The sequence below is a fragment of the Orcinus orca genome, chromosome 13 (assembly GCF_937001465.1).
Source record: "Orcinus orca chromosome 13, mOrcOrc1.1, whole genome shotgun sequence".
In the NCBI taxonomy this organism is placed as follows: Eukaryota; Metazoa; Chordata; class Mammalia; order Artiodactyla; family Delphinidae; genus Orcinus; species Orcinus orca.
The window spans coordinates 61,425,836-61,446,622 of record NC_064571.1 but is presented as its reverse complement, the minus strand read 5'-3'; positions in this window follow the sequence as shown (position 1 = coordinate 61,446,622).

Genomic DNA, 20,787 nt, shown 5'->3' with positions numbered 1-20,787 from the left:
TGTGCACCACATCTGCCAGCCTATGCGTCAGCCTCAGTCCCCTATTGGGGTATAAATTACACACAACCAAATGCAACCATTTCAAGTGTACAGTTCGATGAGTTTAGACCGAGGTTTATGCCAGTGTCACCCCTACCACAATCAAGGTATAAAATATGTGCATGACTCCAGAAAGTTCCCTCGTGTCCCTTCCCACTCAATCTCCCACCTGCACCCCAGGGTCAGGCAACCACAGATCTGCTTTCTGTCACTATAGGTTACTTGTTTTTAACAATTAATGAATAAGTGAGCTCATTCTTTAACTGAGCACATTTTGGAGATCCATCTGTTTTTATTAGGTGTATCAATGGTTTATTCCACTTCGTTGCTGTAATATTGCATAGCTGGAATATGCAACAAATTGTTTCTCAATTCACCTGTTTGGGGTTGTTTGCAGTTGGGGTTATTATGAATGAAGCTGATATGACTATTCAGGTACAAGTTCTTCTAAGGACATGTTTTTATTTGGAGGGTGGGGTAAAAACCTAGAAGCGGAATTGTGTCACTTGGTAAGTGTATGTTAGCTTTACAGGGAAGTGCTGTGCTGTTTTTTGGACAGTTGCACCATTTTGCATTCCCATCAGAAATGTCTGAGAGATCCACTTCACATCCTCACCAACACTTGTCATGGTCCGTCTCAGTCTTTAATTTTAGCCATTCTAATGGATGTGTAGTGGCATCTCATTGTGGTTTTAATTATGACTAATGATTTGAGCATCATTTCATGTACTCATTGGGTGTCTTCCTTCCGTGATTCAATTGCTCTGACTAGTTCCATGACACTAAATTCAATAATCCCACAGCCAAAAGCATCCTTGTCAGCTGCTGGCAAGTTTTTACTTTTTCTTTCTTGCCTTAACATGGGCAGTACATTAAAAAAATTCTGACAGAAGCTCTGATTTCCCCCCGTCCCATGGTGAGATCATCCAAACAGACCTTCAGACATCCCCTGCATCGAAAGTTGAGCAGGTAGATTTGAGCCTATGGCATTGGAACATTGCTGGGAAAAGGGAGCTGTAAACCACGTGTCCTTCCCCCTTCCTCCCTTATTCTTCTCCACTTAGAGGAGCCCCTCTTGATACAATCCCAATGACCAGTCCTGAGTTTTCTGACCTCTCACAACACAGCGTATGCTACTTATATTGTTATTTGTTTCTATATTTCTTTGAATTTTTAACTACTCCATATGCACATGTATTCATTCCCTAAATACATTAAAAGACACCTCATCTTATCTTGCTTCTGTGTCTCCATGGTGCTCAATAAATCCTGTTAAAGGTAAATTAAATTTGCAAGAGAGGGAGAGACGGAGACAGAGATTGAATTTAGTCGATTTCAGAGTAGTCATTTCATGTGAACCCAAACTTTTCATCTCTACGACTTTACAAGATTCCTCCCCACCCACTCCCTACTCTTGTTGACAATGTAAAACAAACCACAGTTAGCCTGGGAATTATCTTTACGAAATAAATCAGCATATTGTTTTGAGTTTTTGCCCTGCATGTATTAATTTTAGAAGAACACATGTCTTGGTTCAGTAAAAGTTTGCAGAAAGCCAGACATCCCATAAAAAGAGTTTGTTGGTTGGGATGTTTATCCCTCCAGCTATCTTCTCCCTTTTTATGACTACAGAGAACACTGGTGTTTCTTTACTTTTCAGAGTTATCTACTCAGGAAGACTTCTGGCAGTGGCCCTGACAGGAAGTCCCACTGTGCTGAAGCAGTGGGTCTTTATGAGGACTGGTTCCTTCCCGCCCTTTGACTGGTCTGCCCATAGGTGTGTCAACACCCACCCTGCCTCTGCCAGAAAGGGGATCTTTCAGTCAGGACACTCTACTTGCGCCAGGTGTGATCCAGAGAGGCTGGACGCAGGCCACACTGACTCATGCTCCATTCCTGCCTCTGTCATCCTGTGGTGCCTACGTGATGGGGAGTTGGGGGCCTGGGGGAACCCAGCATATTGCTGCTTCACTACAACTGTCTTACACAGTGGAGGACATTCAGAGGGCTACAAAGATCAAAGGTTTTCAGAGGAGAACTAAAGCCTTCTAATGACTGAGCCTCAGTTAACCAGTCTTCTATCAACCTGTAAGACAATCAGTATTCATAATGATGACCCTTAAAGCCTTCAAGATCCAGAAGTGCCTTCTGCATTAAAAGGGAAAGAAGAGTTCATCATGTGTGGTAAATGTTAATATTTTAATATAATTTTTTTAATTAATTTATTTTTGGCTGTCTTGGGTCTTCGTTCCTGTGCGAGGGCTTTCTCTAGTTGCAGCAAGCGGGGGCCACTCTTCATTGCGGTGCGCGGGCCTCTCACTATCGCGGCCTCTCTTGTTGCGGAGCACAGGCTCCAGACGCGCAGGCTCAGTAGTTGTGGCTCACGGGCCTCGTTGCTCCAAGGCACGTGGGATCTTCCCAGACCAGGGCTCGAACCTGTGTCCTCTGCATTGGCAGGCAGATTCTCAACCACTGCGCCACCAGGGAAGCCCTATAAATTATTTTATTATAATCTTCTAAGCCCATTGGTCTCCAAACTCTTTAATTGCATGCTTGAATTAGCTTTTAAAAATTGGCATCTCCCAATGTATTTACATTTATTTATGTATAAATTATATATATATATACACACACACACATATATATTCTACTAAAATGTTCATGATAAAGCACACAGCATGTAGAACATTTTAAAGGGTGAGATTACCTCCTTTCTTGATTAAAAAACTTCTTAGCAAAATGTAAATAAAGGGGTACTTTCTTAAAAGGATAAAAGATATTTATCTGAGCACATTATGCTATTAACACAGAATTTAGAATGATTTGCACTGAAGTCACGACCAAATAAGGATGACTTCACTACTATTACTTAATATTGTTTTGGAAGTACTAGCTGTAATTAGAAAAGACACTTCAATTACAATAGAACATTTGAAACTAATACATTAACAGGGCTAATAAATATCATTATTTATGTAGGTATATAAACTTGCGTGCATGAAAAAACCTGAGAGAATGAACTTCAAAACTATTTTCAAAAATAAGAATTTACTGAGATAGTGCAGTAAAAAATTAATGTGTAGAAATCAATAACCACTACAAATATAAATAACAACCAGTTAGAAGATGTAATAGAAAGTAATACCTCCTTTACCATAATCACAAAACAAAATCAAAACTCTAGCAGTAAACCTAAGTTTCATGCCTGATAAGCAGAAATCTAAGAATTCCAAGGGTTTGAACAAATAGAAAGACATAGTGTATTTTGACTAAGAAGACAGCATACTAAAAGTTAGCAAAAGTTCCTCAATCTATAAGGTTAGTGTAATTCCAGTTAAAGTACTAAAAAGATTCTTTATTGTGTTCTAAGATTCAAATGGAAAAACAAACAGCAAGCATCCTTGCGGAAATTCTGAAAAAGTCAAGTAAGGAAGGGCAACTGTACCACCCAGATGTGAAAAAATGTAGTATAAATCTATAATAATTAAAGTGGTATTGTGAATAAATAGATGTACAGATCAGTGAAACAGAATATAAATATCATAAATACATCCAAATACACATGCAAATTTAATATGTGATAAAGGTGGTGTGTAAAATGGATCATTCAAAAATGAACCCCTGGCCATCAACAGATGAATGGATAAAGAAGACATGAGATGTATATAACGCAATACTACTCAGCCATAAAAAAAAAAAAAGATGAAATCTTGCCATCTGTGGCAGCATGGATGGACCTTGAGGGTTTTATGCTAAGTGAAATAAAAGACAAATACCATATTATTTCACTCATATGTTGAATATTAAAAAACTTATAGGGCTTCCCTGGTGGCGCAGTGGTTGAGAGTCCGCCTGCCGATGCAGGGGACACGGGTTCGTGCCCCGGTCCGGGAAGATCCCACATGCTGCAGAGCGGCTGGGCCCATGAGCCATGGCTGCTAAGCCTGCACGTCCGGAGCCTGTGCTCCACAACGGGAGAGGCCACAACAGTGAGAGGCCGCATACTGCAAAAATAATAATAATAATAAAAGGATAAGTAGAAAAAGAGAGGAAAAGGGAGGGAGAGAATAGCCTAGCTGGGCACACACCCAGGGGACCCTTGTCGATGGAACCAACTTGAAGATGAAGAGGTGCCTATGCTAGACAACCATGGAGATCTCATCACGGAGAGATCTGATGTGTCATCCTGGACCATCCATCACCTGCAAGACATCCACACCAGGAGCCCAGTGTGGCTCCTGTGTGATCTTGATCTGCTGTGCCCAGCTCATAGGGTTCACATAAGAAGGACGTGGGTTTCCCTGGTGGCGCAGTGATTGAGAGTCTGCCTGCCAATGCAGGGGACGCGGGTTCGTGCCCCGGTCTGGGAGGATCCCACGTGCCGCGGAGGGGCTGGGCCCGTGAGCCATGACCGCTGAGCCTGCGCGTCCGGAGCCTGTGCTCCGCAATGGGAGAGGCCGCAGCAGTTAGAGGCCCGCGTACCGCAAAAAAAAAAAAAAAAAGAAGGACGTAAAATGACACATGTGGGTATACTTTGCAAACTTTGATCAGAGGTGATTGTTCACTTCGAGTTGAGTCTTACTTGTAACACGCACTCACCTCGCTGTTGTCACCTTTTATTTCCAAAGGAGCCACAGACTATGTATACCCAGCAAGAATCCAGATACCCTCCCCCAAAGGAAGTTAAGGTTAAGAGCCATGGAGTAATCAGCATCTTGCTGCTGTCCAAATGCAGGTCCTGGGAAGGAGCGTTTACCCTGAGAGCCCCCTGCTTCATTTGCCTTGATCTTGGCAGGCAGCAAGGCGTACCATGGAACTTGATGAAAGACACGGAGCTCAAGCCAGAACAGGGCAGGAGTGAGGGCTTTCCTGGATGCGGAGCGCACATCAAAGCGCTGTCCTGTGCTGACATATGTAACTCTTTAGCGGTCTGATAACACACACACACACACAGACTCTCAGATTCCTGTGGGGAGAAAACAGAGCCAGAAAGATGTGCTCTACTGAGCTGACACATGCGGTGTTCTTTCTGCAAAAGTCTGAAGGGAAAGCAACTAGGCAAAAAATCCACTGTGCTGACCGCAGTGCAAGGACAACCAAGGCTGCCTCAGGGATTCTGGTGGCTTTATTATCTATTTCTAGAGAAAGAGTAGGAAGGGATCAAGCACACAGCACATGGAAAAGGCACTGCTTTATCACTAGAGTTCATTTATTTCCCAGAAATGTAGGCTTTTGGGAAAGGTGGCAGGAGAGAAAAAAATCCTGGATTCAGACTCATTCAAATCCAGACCTTACTATGTGCCTGAACTTGGGCAAGTGACTTAAGCTCTCTGAGCCCTAGTTTCTTTGTTGTAAAATGGTGATAAAAATTCCTACTCTGCAGGATTTTGTTATGAAGATGAAATAAATGTGCTTAAAATAACGAGCATGTAGAAATGGAGAATATCTCTCAGCTTCCCTCCTGGAGGGACAGAGAATCTTCTGGCTCTTTATATCTTGCCTAGACGTTTCCACATTGCTTTCTCTCCCCACATCCCTGCAGCGCCACTGATACTGCTCACATATAAGAATCTGATAAGTGCTGGCTGACGATTCTGGTTGTTTAATGACTGTCTCCAGAGCAGGCCCCACCATGAGCTCCCTGCCCAGAATCCCAGAAGTGCATGGCAGCATCCAAGGAACGTCTCGTAAGTCCTGGGAGAGGAGCTGTCTTTCATTCCTACACATGTTTTATTGCCCCAATGCTGTGCTGCACACACACTGAATGGTGAACACGTGCCAGTTTTCTTGGCTTCACTGGGTCTTATGACATAGTTCCCAACCCGGGTGAGACTTTCCTGAATTCACATTTTTTATCTGGTGGTATTTTCTGTTTCCCACTGGGTCTGGAGAGCTTGGCAGAAACTCAAGGATGAAATCCCACAAACTGCTCGCAGAAGATACGGTGTGAAATTCTTTGCACCCCGTGGCTCTTTTAATCCTCCCACAGGGTCATTATGCCCATTTTACAGGTGATGAGACACAAATGCCCTGAGGTTAAATATCTCACACAACGTGACAGGGCTAGTGACCACACCCCAGCTGAGGATCATGTCCAGCACTTTCAGGAGATGGTGAGAGAATGAGAGTTTTAAGAAAATATAAAAATGCAATACTTTCAGGTGTTTGTAAGGTTCAGAAGCCTCTGGAACCTGGCAGTTGTTGACTTTCTTGCAAGCCTGATGGTCCAGGACTCTCCCTGCCTGCCTTCCCTCGTCCCATCTCTACTCTCGCTCGACCCCTTCTTCTCCTTCTTCCATTTCTTCCCCCAGTTGGACCCTCCCAAGCCCAGGGGAGGACCTTGGGGACTTCCAGCTGGAGGGTCTCGTGTTAGTGGCGGGCACCCGTCAGCAGCGCCAGGAGCATCGGGTGAGGCAAGGTGGCTGCTAATTCTACTCTTTCTTTGCACAAGGCTCTCTGCCCTTCTCTCCCTTGGGGTGTTTTCTTTGCACAAGGCTCTCTGCCCTTCTCTCCCTTGGGGTGTTTTCTGTTTCTCCCAACAATCAAATAAGCTGAGTTACCACTTCAGTGGTCTTGGTACCTGGGGGAAAGAGCCAAGGAGAAAACTGAAACCCGTGTTGTATACACTGTTTTCTAGGAAATTCAGGACCGTCTCCTGCATGGTGCAGGGCTGGTTACCACTGTCTGCGCCGCGGGGCCGTCTGAGCCTTTAGTGTAAGAGCCTCAGCGTTTGGGGACAGGATATGTGTCCTTTCATCTTCCTGAGCTGTGGTACAGCCAAGTAGAAGCCACACATCTTTGTATCCACAGCATCTATCGATAGAATAAAACCTGCCACATAGCAGGCACCCAGTAAAAGTCTTCTGGAATCAGTATGGAAGGTGAGTTGATTACACTGGGTGCTTCTCAGAAGCCCATAGGGTTGGGACCAACGGGTACATCATGGACAGGTAGGAGAAGAGGCACCTTGGTGTCCCCTGATCTGGAGTCCACACCTAAGGACATTTCTTGGCATCTCTCATACCAGCCCTGCCCTGAGAGGTTCTGCCCCTCCTCAGCACTAGGAGGGCCAGGCCCATGTTTCCCGTTAAGGTAAGCCCCCTAGATGCCAAATAGGGCATGGAGTTCCTTTGTGCTCAGCTTTGACTTGAGTTTCCTGATGATGAAAATAATTATACTTTGTAAGCAACCGTTAAAAGCCAGATGCTATTCAATACTTCATATATATGATTTTAATCTTGCAAAGGACAATCTTCACTTTAGAGCTGCCTTTTTAGGATTTTAGTCATTGGGATTTTTCTTATTTTACAAATGAGAAAACTATTGCCCAGAGAGGCTAATTAACTGGCCTAAGCTCACACAGCTAGAGAATCACAGAACTTTGATTTTAACTCAGGGCTGTCTGGTTTCAAAGTCCATTGATTGGCCATGGATGGAGGCTGACATGCAGTCTTTCAGGTTTTTCTTGAGCACCCGTGGGGGCACTGCATTTCCTTACTTCTTTGTTGGAAGCCCCGACTTCCTTTACTAAGAGGCATAGTCCCTCCTATCTACACACCCTGCTCCTCTGATATATTATTTCCATTTTGATGGAAACATTCACCCTCCCTTTCACTCCTATTTGTAACTAGAAGGTCCGGCCTCCACTCAGGGAGGAATTAGGTTTGAGGCCAGATGAGGGAAGATTCCTTTTCCTTCCTTACCAGAAAATCATCCTGTGTCTGCATCTCAACCATGGGTTCCCTGAGGGTTCAGGAAGAACAGCAAGAAGGGATGCTGGGCTGGTCCTGCCTTCCCATGGCCTTAACGTCTCCAGTGTCACCATCTGCCCCAGGATGCTAAAGATCAGGCCTTGCTGTGAGGATTAAATGGAACAAGGGACATGAGGGTGCACAGCACAGTGTCTGATCATACACACTGCAATCCCTGCTTGCCCCCTCCTCCCACTCATTAGCATCTCTGTGTCTCTGCTGGACCATCTTACCGTCCTCCCGGGCAGGCTCCCCTCTTTTCACTGCAGAATAATGTTCCAAGCAGGAGGAAGACCCCTGGGCTCTGGTACCCAGTGGACTAACAGAAAGAAGCAGGCTTTTTTTCTCTTTTTCCTGTTTCTTTTTTTTTTTTTTTTGGCCACGCCATGCAGCTTACAGGATCTTAGTTCCCCAGCCAGAGATTGAACCCAGGCCACCGCAGTGAAAGTGCCAAGTCCTAACCACTGCACCACCAGGGAATTCCCAAGAAGCAGTTTCAATTTTGGGGAAAGGCTATGTGGGCTGGGAAGACAGAGAATGCCAGGCCTAAAGCCCAGGGATGGGAAGGCAAGCTGGTAGTAAGATTCGGGATCTAGTTTTTTCACTGCATATGAATGACTGTGTGTGTGTGTGTGTGTGTGTGTGTGTGTGTGTGTGAGATTCAGGTGGGGGTGGGTGGGAAGAGAGAGGGAGAGAAATAATAGCTATAATTAACAGGCATCATTTTTGAACACCTATAATCTAGGTCTAGGCTTGAGCTCTGGCCCATTAATAACCAGCCATGTGACCTTGAACCACTCATTAAACTCACTAGGCCTGTATGATCTTATGCTTTACTGTTGTGAGAGAGGTATTAATATTCTGTGCTAATGAACAGACTGGTTGAAGTCACACAGCTAGTGTGACCACTATGATTACATACTATGTCCCAAGCTTCATAATGAGCATTTTTATGTACATTACTTAATTTCTTACTACATTACTTAATTTTCACAAAAATGCAAGAAAATGTTAATAGTCCCATTTTACTTGTTAAAAAATAGAGAGGTTTAGAGATATTAAGTAATTTGTCCAAGATCTCATATCAAATGAGCAGAAGACTTAAGGTGGAAAATGGAACAAATTATAATACCAGAGAATAATAACAATAGAATAATAATAGCGTCCACTATTTATATGCCTTTTGTAGTTGGCCTTGCAGTAAGCCATTTACACGCATTTTCTCACTTTGGCAATTGTGAGTAAAGCTGCTATCAATATTCGTGTGCAGGTTTTTATGTAGACATAAGTTTTTGGACTTTCCTGGTAGCTCACTGGTTAAGAATCTGCCTGCCAATGCAGGAGACACGGGTTCGAGCCCTGGTCCAGGAAGATGCCACATGCCACGGAGCAACTAAGCCCGTGTGCCACAACTACTGAAGCCCAAGCACCTAGAGCCCGCGAGCCACAACAAGAGAAAGTCCACGGGCAGCAACGAAGACCCAATGCAGCCAAAAATAAAATATAAATAAATTTATTTTTAAAAAATGTTTTCAACTCATTTGGATAAACAGCTAGGCATGTTGTTGCTGATCACGTGGTTAAGAAGGCAGTTTGATAAGAAACTGATGAACTGTCTTCCGAAGTGGCTGCACCATTTTGCATTCCTACCAGCAAAGGATATAAGATTGTCTGACCCAAAGTATTTGAGCACAGCATCTAACGCATCATTGTCTGACCACTACATTATGTTGTCACAGGGAAAACCCCAAGGAAACCAAGCTTAAGCATAAAAATAAGAATAATGTATTTTTTAATTAAGCAGAAATATCAGCAACAGAAAAAGGGGGAAATTATTTGAAGAAATAATGGCCAGAAATGTTCACAATTTGATGAAAAACATTAATCTACACATCTAAAAAGCTCAAGGTAGAGACTTTCCCCGTGGCGCAGTGGTTAAGAATCCGCAAGCCAATGCAGGGGACACAGGTTCAAGCCCTGGTCCGGGAAGATCCCACATGCCGCGGATCAATAAGCCTGTGTGCCACAACTACTGAGCCTGTGCTCTAGAGCCTGTGAGCCACAACTACTGAGCCTGTGCTCTAGAGCCTGTGAGCCACAACTACTGAAGCCCGCGTGCCTAGAGCCCATGCTCCGCAACAAGAGAAGCCACGGCAATGAGAAGCCTGCACACTGCAACAAAGAGTAGCCCCTGCTCGCCGCAACTAGAGAAAGCCTGCGTGCAGCAACAAAGACCCTATGCAGCCAAAAATAAATAAATAAATAGATTAATTTTTTTAAAAAAAGCTCAAGGTAAACACAAAGAAATCCACACCTAAGCACATCCTGGTCAAACCACTAAAAACCGAAAACAAAGAGAAAAATCTTGAAAGCAGCATGAAGAAAAAGACTCATTACATACAGAGGAACAACGATGAATATCAGATTCCTCATATGAAAGAATACAGGCCAGAAGGAAGTGGGATGACATAGCCAAAGTCCTAGATGGAAAAACTGTTAACCAACAATTCTATATCCAGAAAACTATTCTTCAAAAATGAAGGTGAAATACATTCCCTGTTAAACAAAGACAGAGAGAATTTATTGCTATCTGATCTTTCTTGCAAGAAATATTAAAAGAAGTCCTTCAGACTGAAAGGAAATGACATCAGATGGTAACTTAAGTCCACATGAATAAATAAAGTGCTCTAGAAAAGCAAATACCTATTTAAAAATAGGTTTATATAAAGGTGTCCACACATCAACTTCTATGGGAATGTCCATAGCAGCAGTATCTATAAGAGGTTAACAGTGGAAACAATCCAGTTGTCCATCAACTGGTGAATGAATAAACAAAATGTGGTATATCCATACAATGGAATGCTATTCAGCACTAAGAAGGAATGAAGTACCGAGAAGGCTCAGAACTGATTTATAAAAGCCTGAAACTGAGCTCCAGCTGTGAAGACAAAACTGATGACTCAAGTTTGGAGTCTACACATATGGGAAAAATAACAAATGATAGAACCACTGGGTAGCTATAAATCCTTCCAACTGAAAGTTGCTACCTCTGGGGCTGATCTGCATACGAAGCAAGTAGTAGAAACATCTAGACTACACCCTGGCCAACCCACATAGGTGATGGGGAAAGGGGGCTTTATTAGCACCAAACCCATTGCAACTTAAGATTCAGGGAGAAGTACAAAGCTATGAGTTGGCAGCCTGAGATCAATTTGCAGCTCAATAATACATTTTAATATATGGCCTTAATAGATTAACTCATTCCAATTATTCAACAAACAGGTAGTGAGGAGCTGCTTCCTCTCAGGCATGGTGTTAGGTGATAGGAATGTAAAGAAAATAAAATTTAGCTGATGATCTTAAGCAGCTTGCTTGTTGACATAAAGTACCTTGTGTGTTTTTTTCCTAGTCTGTAGAACGTGGAGAACACAGGTTCATCTCCTTTCTCAGAAAGCTGCTTATCAAATGGGGCTATAGCTCCTTCACACCATGAGAATTTTTGCTTATTATTCAGTCCCCTGGGCTTGAGCAAATCAGACCTGGAGGGAGTTCTCTGGTGGCCTAGTGGTTAGGATCCCCGGCTTTCACTGCCATGGCCCAGGTTCACTCCCTGATTGGGGAACTGAGATTCTGCAAGCCACACAGCATGGCGAAAAAAAAAAAAAAAAAAAAATCAGACCTGGAAAGTCAGCTTCTTAGGACAGCTGCCTTCTCCCTCTGCCTCTGTGGGGGACGAAGAAGGAGAGAGTTGGGGGAAGGAAGAGGAGTGGGTAGGGAAAGCTATGGCCATAGGTAGAGGCCTGGTAAGAGCCACAAAGCCCTGACAGTGGACTGACCAGTCCTGCTATAAAGGAGAAAAGAGGCACAACAAATGGGCACCTAGGGGCTCAGCCCAGCATCCTCAGGAACGACACCCACCTCCCCCAGGGTCCTCACTGGCCTCTGCATCCCTGCTGAGAGCAAAATGTGAAGGCTGTGGAAACAATGACTTAATTTTGCTCTGTATTACCGTCGTTTACCTATGTCTCTCACAATTCTCACAACTTTTCATTCCTTGCCGGCAGACACCATGATTAATATATTTTGTCATCTTGCTTCCCCAGCCTCTGTGCCTAATATTAGCAATAATAATAACGATTATTCCTATCGAAGCTAACGTCTGCAGCATGCTTACTCGATTCCAAAGACGGTGCTAAGCTTGTTGCATGCGTTATTTACTTGAATATTCGCAACCATCATTGAATTTGAGAGCTTATTCCCGTCATCTTACACACGAGGGAACAGCCACTTAAAGAGTTTAATTTGCATTGATTCCACACATTTCTACAAACTGGTAGAAACAAGATTTGAACCCAAGATTGGAGAAACCTGTTAACCTAACATTACATGCACTTCGTGTACTTAGTGCGTGAAAGCTGCTACCTCTGGCGCTGAACTGCCTAAGAAGCAAGTAAGTAGAAACATCTAGACTACACCCTGGCCAACCCACATAGGCGATGGGGAAAGGGGGCTTTATTGGCACCAAATCCATTGCAACTTAAGATTCTGGGGGAAGTATGAGTTGGCAGCCTGAGGTCGCTCAATGGTTGGCAAAAATCAGAAGACAACAATTAGTTTTAATACATGGCCGTGCATCCCACCCCCGGGGCCTTGTCAGGGAGTGACCCCTACGGTCAGTTCCTTTCTGCCCTGACTCACCCTTTCCTCGCTCCCTGTTGGACCATCATGTCCAGCAAACACACATGCCTAAGTATCGCCTACTTTGAAAAAATACCTCCCTCTACCATATAGCTCCTAACATGTAACCCCTCACATAGCCTCAACCTTTCTGATTCTCCTCGAATATTCCTGAAAAAGCCAGCAATATAACCAGCCCAGCACATTATTTTCAGATCTCAGATGTTTTTGTGGAGCCTTAAAAAGTCCATCGTGCTTCTGCCCTGCCTGCCTGGGATACAATCTAGTCTTTAGTTGGGCAGAAGAGCTGGCCTGGATATCCTGTCATGGCTCAGTTTCTAACAGAGCTCCTGGTCATGTCACTAAGAACTTGGAATTGAGAGAAAACATGATTCTGCATGAACTCCACATATATTTCTTTTTTTTTTTTTTTTTTTGCTGTAGCGGGCCTCTCACTGTTGTGGCCTCTCCCGATGCTGAGCACAGGCTCGGGATGCGCAGGCTCAGCGGCCATGGCTCACGGGCCCAGCCGCTCCGCGGCACGTGGGATCCTCCCAGACCGGGGCACGAACCCGTGTCCCCCGCATCGGCAGGCGGACTCCCATCCACTGCGCCACCAGGGAAGCCTGCACATATATTTCTTAATGTAAGAACAAAGGACCATTTCAGAGTATGGCTCTGAGTGATTACTTTAACCTCCTCATCTACTGAATTGGCGTAATAACATTCAATTTTATTGAATTATGATGATTTATGTTATTATCTGTAGGATCTATATAAATCGAAAATCAGGCAATAAAAATAAAAAGACCTTAAAAAGTTGGGAGCACTCTGTGAAGGCAAGGTATTGCTTAAAAGACATGAGCTTAAGAAATTGAAATGAGTTCTTATATAATGTGGGGTGATTTTTCCTACGGGTTTTATTTATGGTTTCCTCCTGATGTGCTCTAACAGAAACATCACAATTCAAATTTGGATAGTAATTCTTAACCTGCGTCTAGCTTCCTGGCTACAAGAGACATTCACTGAACTTTGGAACTCAAGTTGTGCCACCCCCTGTGGTTGAGAAGGAAATGAGAGAGCGAAGCAGCATACAAAGAAGGTTCTTGGGTAATCCTTTGCTTTTGAGAACCTTCCACCTGGAAAAATTACCTGGAAAGTGTTGTGAATGGCACATGATTTCTAAATGCCAGAATCGGAGTTGTGGAGAGGGGAGAACACATTGTAACGTGACCTCGTGAGGCTGGCTTGGCCCCAGGAACCAGCTTCTTCAGGAAAGACATCACCAACACCGGTGACAAGGATTAAGACTTACTTGAGGGCATGAAACCTCATTAGCTCAGGCTTCATTAACCCAGAATTTATGCCATTAGACTGAGTCTGGTTTGATGTTTATCTTTGATTTGCCAGTCCTTTCACGCAAAATCAAAATTGCAGGGGGAGTGCTCAAGGTACAGTCAACTCTTCATATACAATAGGGATATGTCTGGGGGCGTTTGTGAATGGTGGTGGGACTTTGAATTCCCTCCTTACGAGGCAGTCAAGTGGATATGAAAATTTTCAGTGAGCTTCATATTCTTAATGATTCTCCATAGGCATTTACAAACCTGCCTAAAGATCAGTCTTTGTCAAACGACTTCTTTCTCTTTTTACTGCCATAGCCAAAAGTTGCTGGTTTTTCTGGGTCCATTTTCTACAGACTTAAAAAAAAAAAAAATCAGTCCTTAAGAATTACAGGGTCTCTGAAGTCAAGTAGAAAACATTAACGCTACTTTGGATTCACGCCCACACTCTGGCTTTGTTATCCACGGGATTCGAATTTGTGCCTCAGTAAAATCGGATGGATCCCAAGTCACTAACTCCATGCTCGCCAAATCTGCAAACGTCAAGGCACTGTTGTAGCTCAAAGCAGTGCTTCTTAATCCCAGTTCTTGTATCTTAATTCATTGTGAGACTGAAAGTCATTTGTTACCAAAAATAAAGAGCCGACAATTACAAATAATGTCGCTTAAAAATAAATGAGAGTGATTGATTTAACGTTATCCCATGAATTGAGATATGCTTTTTTTAGTGAGAGAAAAAATCTTGCCTTCCAAATACAATTGCCAAAGACCCACAGCCTGTCTTACCTAAGACCAAACATTCAACAAGTGGCCACTATGACGTATCATTAACCGTTGGGTATTTCAATACAGTTAGCTTAAATGTCCTGGGAAGTTTTGGAGGTTTCACAGGAATGTCAAACACGTGCACGTTGTCTATCAGAGCAGGAGAGAGCTTCAGCAATGCTGCTAAAGAAAGAGTACAAGCTATTTCCAAGGACTCCAAGAAATGCCGTTTATATACCCACAGAGATCGGAAATATTAAACTAAAAGTCAATCTCGTCTAGTCCCTAGAATGGTACCCCAGTAGCATGTTATTGAGTGTCCATACACATACTCCCCTGCTCTTCCTGGATTATCGCCACCCCCAAGCACATCATATTCATTCATTCAACTGATAGCTACTGAGCAGCTATGAGATGCCAGCGCTGGACTGTGCACGGGGTTCCAGTAGGACCAAGGCAGACAGCCACGCCCTTCCATACCTCAGTGCCTCGTCCAGGATCTTCTCATCTCTCCTCCCCAGTTCTGTGTCTCTCTGGTCAACCCCTAAGCACCCGCCTAGGCCCAGCTCACATGGCACCTCTTCTGTGGAACCTTTCGTGATCCTCATCTCCCCACATTCTCTAGAAGAATCAGGTATGTCCTAATCTTTATTCCCATGGTGCTTGACACGTATGTCTGTTACAGCATCCGTCATGCTGTGTTAGGGGAGTTGAGTGTTTCTCCTCAAAGAGAAGATGAATGCCTCTGAATCAGGAAATGTTTATTTTTATAACAGTTTTATTTTTTAACAGTCTAACGGTGCTTAACGTTTAAGAAACATAAATCGGTTGCTGAATAAATGGTGATTTGGCTGACCTGAATATACGTGAAATTATACTTGATTTACTGTGCTCTGCATTTAAGAACTCTTCAAAAACACGTCTCAGAGTATCTCCTGTGACTGTATGAGGATGAATTTGTTTATTTGATTGTTGCATTTTCTTAGGCTATGTATAAGAATTGTGAAACTATGGTACACCCTCAAACAATATAAAATTACAGAGACCCAATGGTTCAGGAAGGAGAAAATAATTCAGCAAAGACTTCAGCTTCTGTGAAAAACACAATCTGTTTTTCAGTTTTGTTTTAGTGACGTTAGTACACTGTGTGGGTCTGAATTTTGACTGAATTTAACTGCTGTGTTCTCTAGTCTATGAGAAAACGCCCCCATTTTTCAAACAATTGGGAATAATGCCTTTGTGAAAAATGCCTCTGACCTGCTTCTACTTCCTAATGACCTCACTTAGGGTTTTGGTTTTGTGGGTTTGCGTCCCTCTGTGAGGCAGCGTCAGCCTGCCAGGGCCCTGGCACAGCCCAGGAGGACTCAAGGGAAGGGACATGGGGAAGGGCTTTGTCAACCACGAGTGCTAGAGAAGCATGAGGAGATTATTGTCATTATTAGTCAGTGCCTTGAGAAGCTGAGGGTATAGACCAGGGTTAGCAAACTTTTCTTGTAAAGGGCCAGATAGTAAATATTTTCCATTTTGCAGGCCATGTGGTCTCTGTCACAACTGCTCAGCTCTGCCGTTGTAACAGGAAAGCCCCATAGACATTAAGTAAATAAATAAATGTGGTTGTGCTCCTATATAACTTTATTTCTGGATACTGAAATTTGAATATCATAAAATGTTCATGTATCACAAAATATCAGTCTTCTGATTTTTGCCAACCATTAAAAAAAAATGTAGAACCCATTCATAGCTCACATAGCTGCACAAAAACAGGCAGTGGGCCCGATTTGGCCCATGGGCCATAGTTTGCTGATCTCTGCTGTGAACCATGGAAGAGTCGTCTACCAAGATGACCAGTGGCCAATAGAGCCCACTGAGACTATCTGAACAGCATCAGAACAAATGCTCAAAAGATACTGAACTTGTATTGGTGGCACTGGAAAGCCACCAAGCACTAGCTCTCAGCAATTTAATGTCTTTCTATGACAATAACTGTGCTCCTCATGTGCATTGTTTCTTCGACCTGAGTTTATTTTCCACTGAGAGTACTGGGTTCTCCAACTATGGGTGAAGGTCAGGTTAATATGAGTCAGCCCCTATGGGCTCAGGGGAAGGGATACATGAGCCCAGGTGGAGAATCTCAGGTGTCTGAAATTCACATTCAATCATTCATCATCCCTTAATATAACTCTTTAGGTGAAGATGTCAAGCTTTGTCCTACAAGGATAAGCAGCGTTAGGAGAAGATTCTCTTTGGATTGGAATTTCCAGACAGAAGGGAAGGATTAGAGAAGCAACCATCGAAATTTTGGTAGCCCCACCAGCTTTTCTCAGCTCTGCACAAGCAGAGGATGTCAGGACCAGAAGTCTGTATTTCTGCAGATGTGGGGACTAGTTGTCCCAAAGTGAAGGTGAGTGAGAAGTAAAAGCAGAACTCCAAAGCCATGGAACCATAGCCGTTAATCTCCTTGTTTGGAGTTAACTTTTCCACCAGAATATTACTTGGTACAGGTTCTCTCCTTTATCTGTCTTGCGGTGTTGAGTGTGTTGTGCTTCAGAACTGAGGTTATAGGCACTTTTCTGTTTCAGACTCACCTCCTCCAAGAAGCTTTCCTTGATTTTCTCCCTTGAAGTGGAAAATACAAATCTCTCCCTCCTTTGAATTTCTGCAGCACTTTATCTGTCTCTTCTCAAGGCTCTTGATATGTATCTTCATATTATATTTATCTTCAGACCCACTTGCTGAAGGAAGCAAGGTTTCTGAATCTTCCCTGCATAGCTATCACGGTGCCTTACTCAGTGTAGATACTAAATATTGAGTAAAAGTAAAAATCCATTAAGTTGACAAACTGATTCATCTATAGCAGTGCTGTCCAATAGAACTTTCTGCTCTGATGAAAGTGTTTTTCATCTGCACTGTCCACAACAGTAGCCACTAGCCACATGTGGCTACTGAGCTCCAGAAATACGGCTGGTGTAAGTGAGGAACTGAACTTTTAATTTTATTTAATCTTATTTAATTTAAATTTAAATTGCCACACGTGACTAATGGCTACCTTATTGGGTAGCTCAGGTCTATAGGACAATAAGTAATTTCTTTTTGGGAGTGGATTATTTAGGCAGTGATCACACCATCTGACTTTAAAATATAGTGCAAATCATTTGTTGGGGCTGTTGGGTAGGAAATGCAGCAGGATGATTGGATATTTCACTTGCCAAGCAACATAAAGATGCCCACCCCTGCCGCATTGACACCCTGGGAAGTGGGATCTCGTGAAGAGAGACAATAAACCATGAACCATGAATGAAATTAAAAGATTAATTTTATGTTATATTAACAGGAGATAAGTCCTATGAAAAAAAAACAGAAGAAGAAGAAGAGCAACGTAAGGGAGTTGAGAGTGCCTGGGGAAGGGGCCAGGCTGAGTATTAAACAGAGAGCTCCAGGCAGGCTTTATTAAGATGAAACCTGAGCTCTGACTACAGGGGGGTGATGGGAAGTTTGGGCAAAGAAAGTGAAAAAGGTACTAAACTCTGCAGAGCCAAACGGCAAGTCTGTATCATGAGCTGAACTGCCTGGCACACTGTCACAAAAAAAATGAGCCTGGTGGGGCAATGAGGAAGGAGAACAGTTTTTTGTTGGTGGTGGTTTATATTAACCAAGCTTCCACAGCAGTTTCCAGAACCATCTCTTGAAGTTAGGAATTAAAACTAAGTGGCAGACAGGCTCACCCTGCTTTTTACTGCAATAAGTTTCTGGAAACCACATTGGAAAACACGACAGTGAAAATTCAGCCTTATTCTCTCACTGCTTTATCCAGCCTGTTTCCCCACTTTCTCCCTCAATGTCAATGCCAAGTGCTAGGAAAGCAGAGTGCCAACTGGATCTGCTTGGGGGCTGTGGGAACTGCAGAGGCTTAAATTGAAAGGGTGATTGCTGGGAAGGGCAGTGGAAGGCCCAAGGTGCCTACTGAAGGCGAGCAGCAGTGAAATGTGAACGGGGGGGCGGGGGGACCACAGCAAAGAGTAGCCCCCGCTCACCACAACTAAGGAAAGCACACGCGCAGCAGCAAAGACCCAAAGCAGCCAAAAATAAATAAAATTAAAAAAAAAACATGTATACAAAACAATCATACACATTTCGTTGGAACGCGTACAAAAAAAGTACACATTAGGCAGTATTGAGATGGAGAGGGAAAGAAACAAAAGTAGGCAAATAGTAATAAAAGCAGAATTAAAAATCTTTTAAAGAAGCTGGAAGATTTTTCAGGCTGGTGGAGCGACTCCTAACCCCTGACCTGCAGGGCTCTCAGGGGCTGTTAGGTGCGTGCTGGAATATTGCGTAATTTGTGTAATAGCGTGCTGTTTATTTAACAAAATATATTTAGTTGGTTAGCTTATGTAGCCTTTCTATCACCTAAAGGGATCTCAAGTGGTCCGAAACCAGTTCCAGTAGCTCCAGTCACACTGTTTTCAAAGGTAGGCTTCCCGTCAACACACCTGTCTCATTCATGCCTTGGTTTTGCGCTCTCTCTCTCTGGCCTGAGAGTATCCTATTTAATCCTATTCAAGGTCTCTGAGAGCAGGAAAGGTTCTGATTAGTCACATGAGCCAATATCCAGTGTGGTGCACTCCTCCACTCCTATCAGAGAGGGTTCTCAAATCAGGCATCCGGTCCAACCTATGGATGGCCTTCAGGCAAAAATTCCTGGCTCACAGATTATGGGAGAGAAGTTTTAATATTATAAAAACAAAGCATGACACACACACCCTTCTTTTTTTCTTGCTTGAGGATGCTTCTCTCAGAAGGAAGGAGTATTGTGAGTCTTCCTAGCACTTCACACTGTCATTGTGGCATGTGGCCGAGACAAAGCAGGGGCACCGCTGCTGAAACTCCAGGAATCGCAGGAATTGAAAAACAGACGGACTAGCCTGTATACCCAAACATGGGCAGCTTGGTAAGTGACAAGCTCTCTAGTCCAAAGACAGCAGGCTTTGGAGTCAGTTCATCTCCAGGGAACATCCAGACACTGACACTTTTCAACGTAGAATTTTGGCCCGTGACATTACTGCCTCCCTCACAGGACTGTTGTGTGATGATGCATTCACGTGCTTAGCAGGGTGATGAAACATAATATTAGTTTAAAACATATCTGAGTTTCATTTCTTCCCCTCATACTTGGCCCCTGTTGAAAAGTGTTACTGAAGACCACGTAGCCTCTGTGTGAGTGAATAAAGGAGCTACAAACAAAGCTGTTGGTTACCCATAGCTTGCCCCTACCTGTTTAAACTAGATTATTTTCCTCCAATCTTTCCCATTAAAAATAATTGCTTCCAAATATATTTGAATATATTAATTTCTTTTCTTTCTCCTCCCTTCTCCAAGAATTATAACTAATAGATCAAAACTTGAGAGCAGAGAGTATGTGAGTCACTAAATCAAAATAAGGGCAAGTTAACAGCCAAAACTTCTGTAGCACTTGTGCAGGAAAACTGACCGATTTTGAGGTTATAGAAACAATCTCTATGAGTTTGCAACACTCACACCTGTTTTATGTCCAGAGCTGCATTCATTCCCCACCCTGCATTCTAGTCTTATATTCTACCAGATTGATTGGGTGGAATTCAACTCTGCTTAACATTTTTGCAAACACCTGACCCCAATTACAATTTTGTTAAAAAATATTTTTCCTACGAAAATATTTATTTCATTCATCCTGAACCTTTATGACCATTTCCAAGATCCTAAGTTAGGACATCTGGAAAACAAGTGAGTATTCTCTTAAACCAATTCCTAACTATACCTTTCGGCTTCCAAAATGATGTTCTCAAGTCAAAGGATCAATGACACTGTGTGCAATTATACCTTACAATTACTTTTCCTGATTTCACAATAATGGGAGCTAAACTCTGGAAGAAATAAGGGGCAGCCCCAGATTACTGCACGGCCCTGCCGTCTGTGAGGCTGGGGCAGTGAAAGCTTGGGAGTGCCAGCAGGGGCTCTGGGAAGTCAAGTCTTTTACCAGGTTAAAAATGTCAGCAGAAAAATATTTCCACATAGTGTATTAAAGAATACTCTCATCCATTCTATTTTATTGGACATTAACGGCACTTATTAATTAAGGCACACGGCCCTTACAAAATGAATGAATAAATGTTTACCAACCAAATTAAAAACAAAAGCTTTCCTGTCAAAAGAAAAAAAAAGAATGAATGAAATAC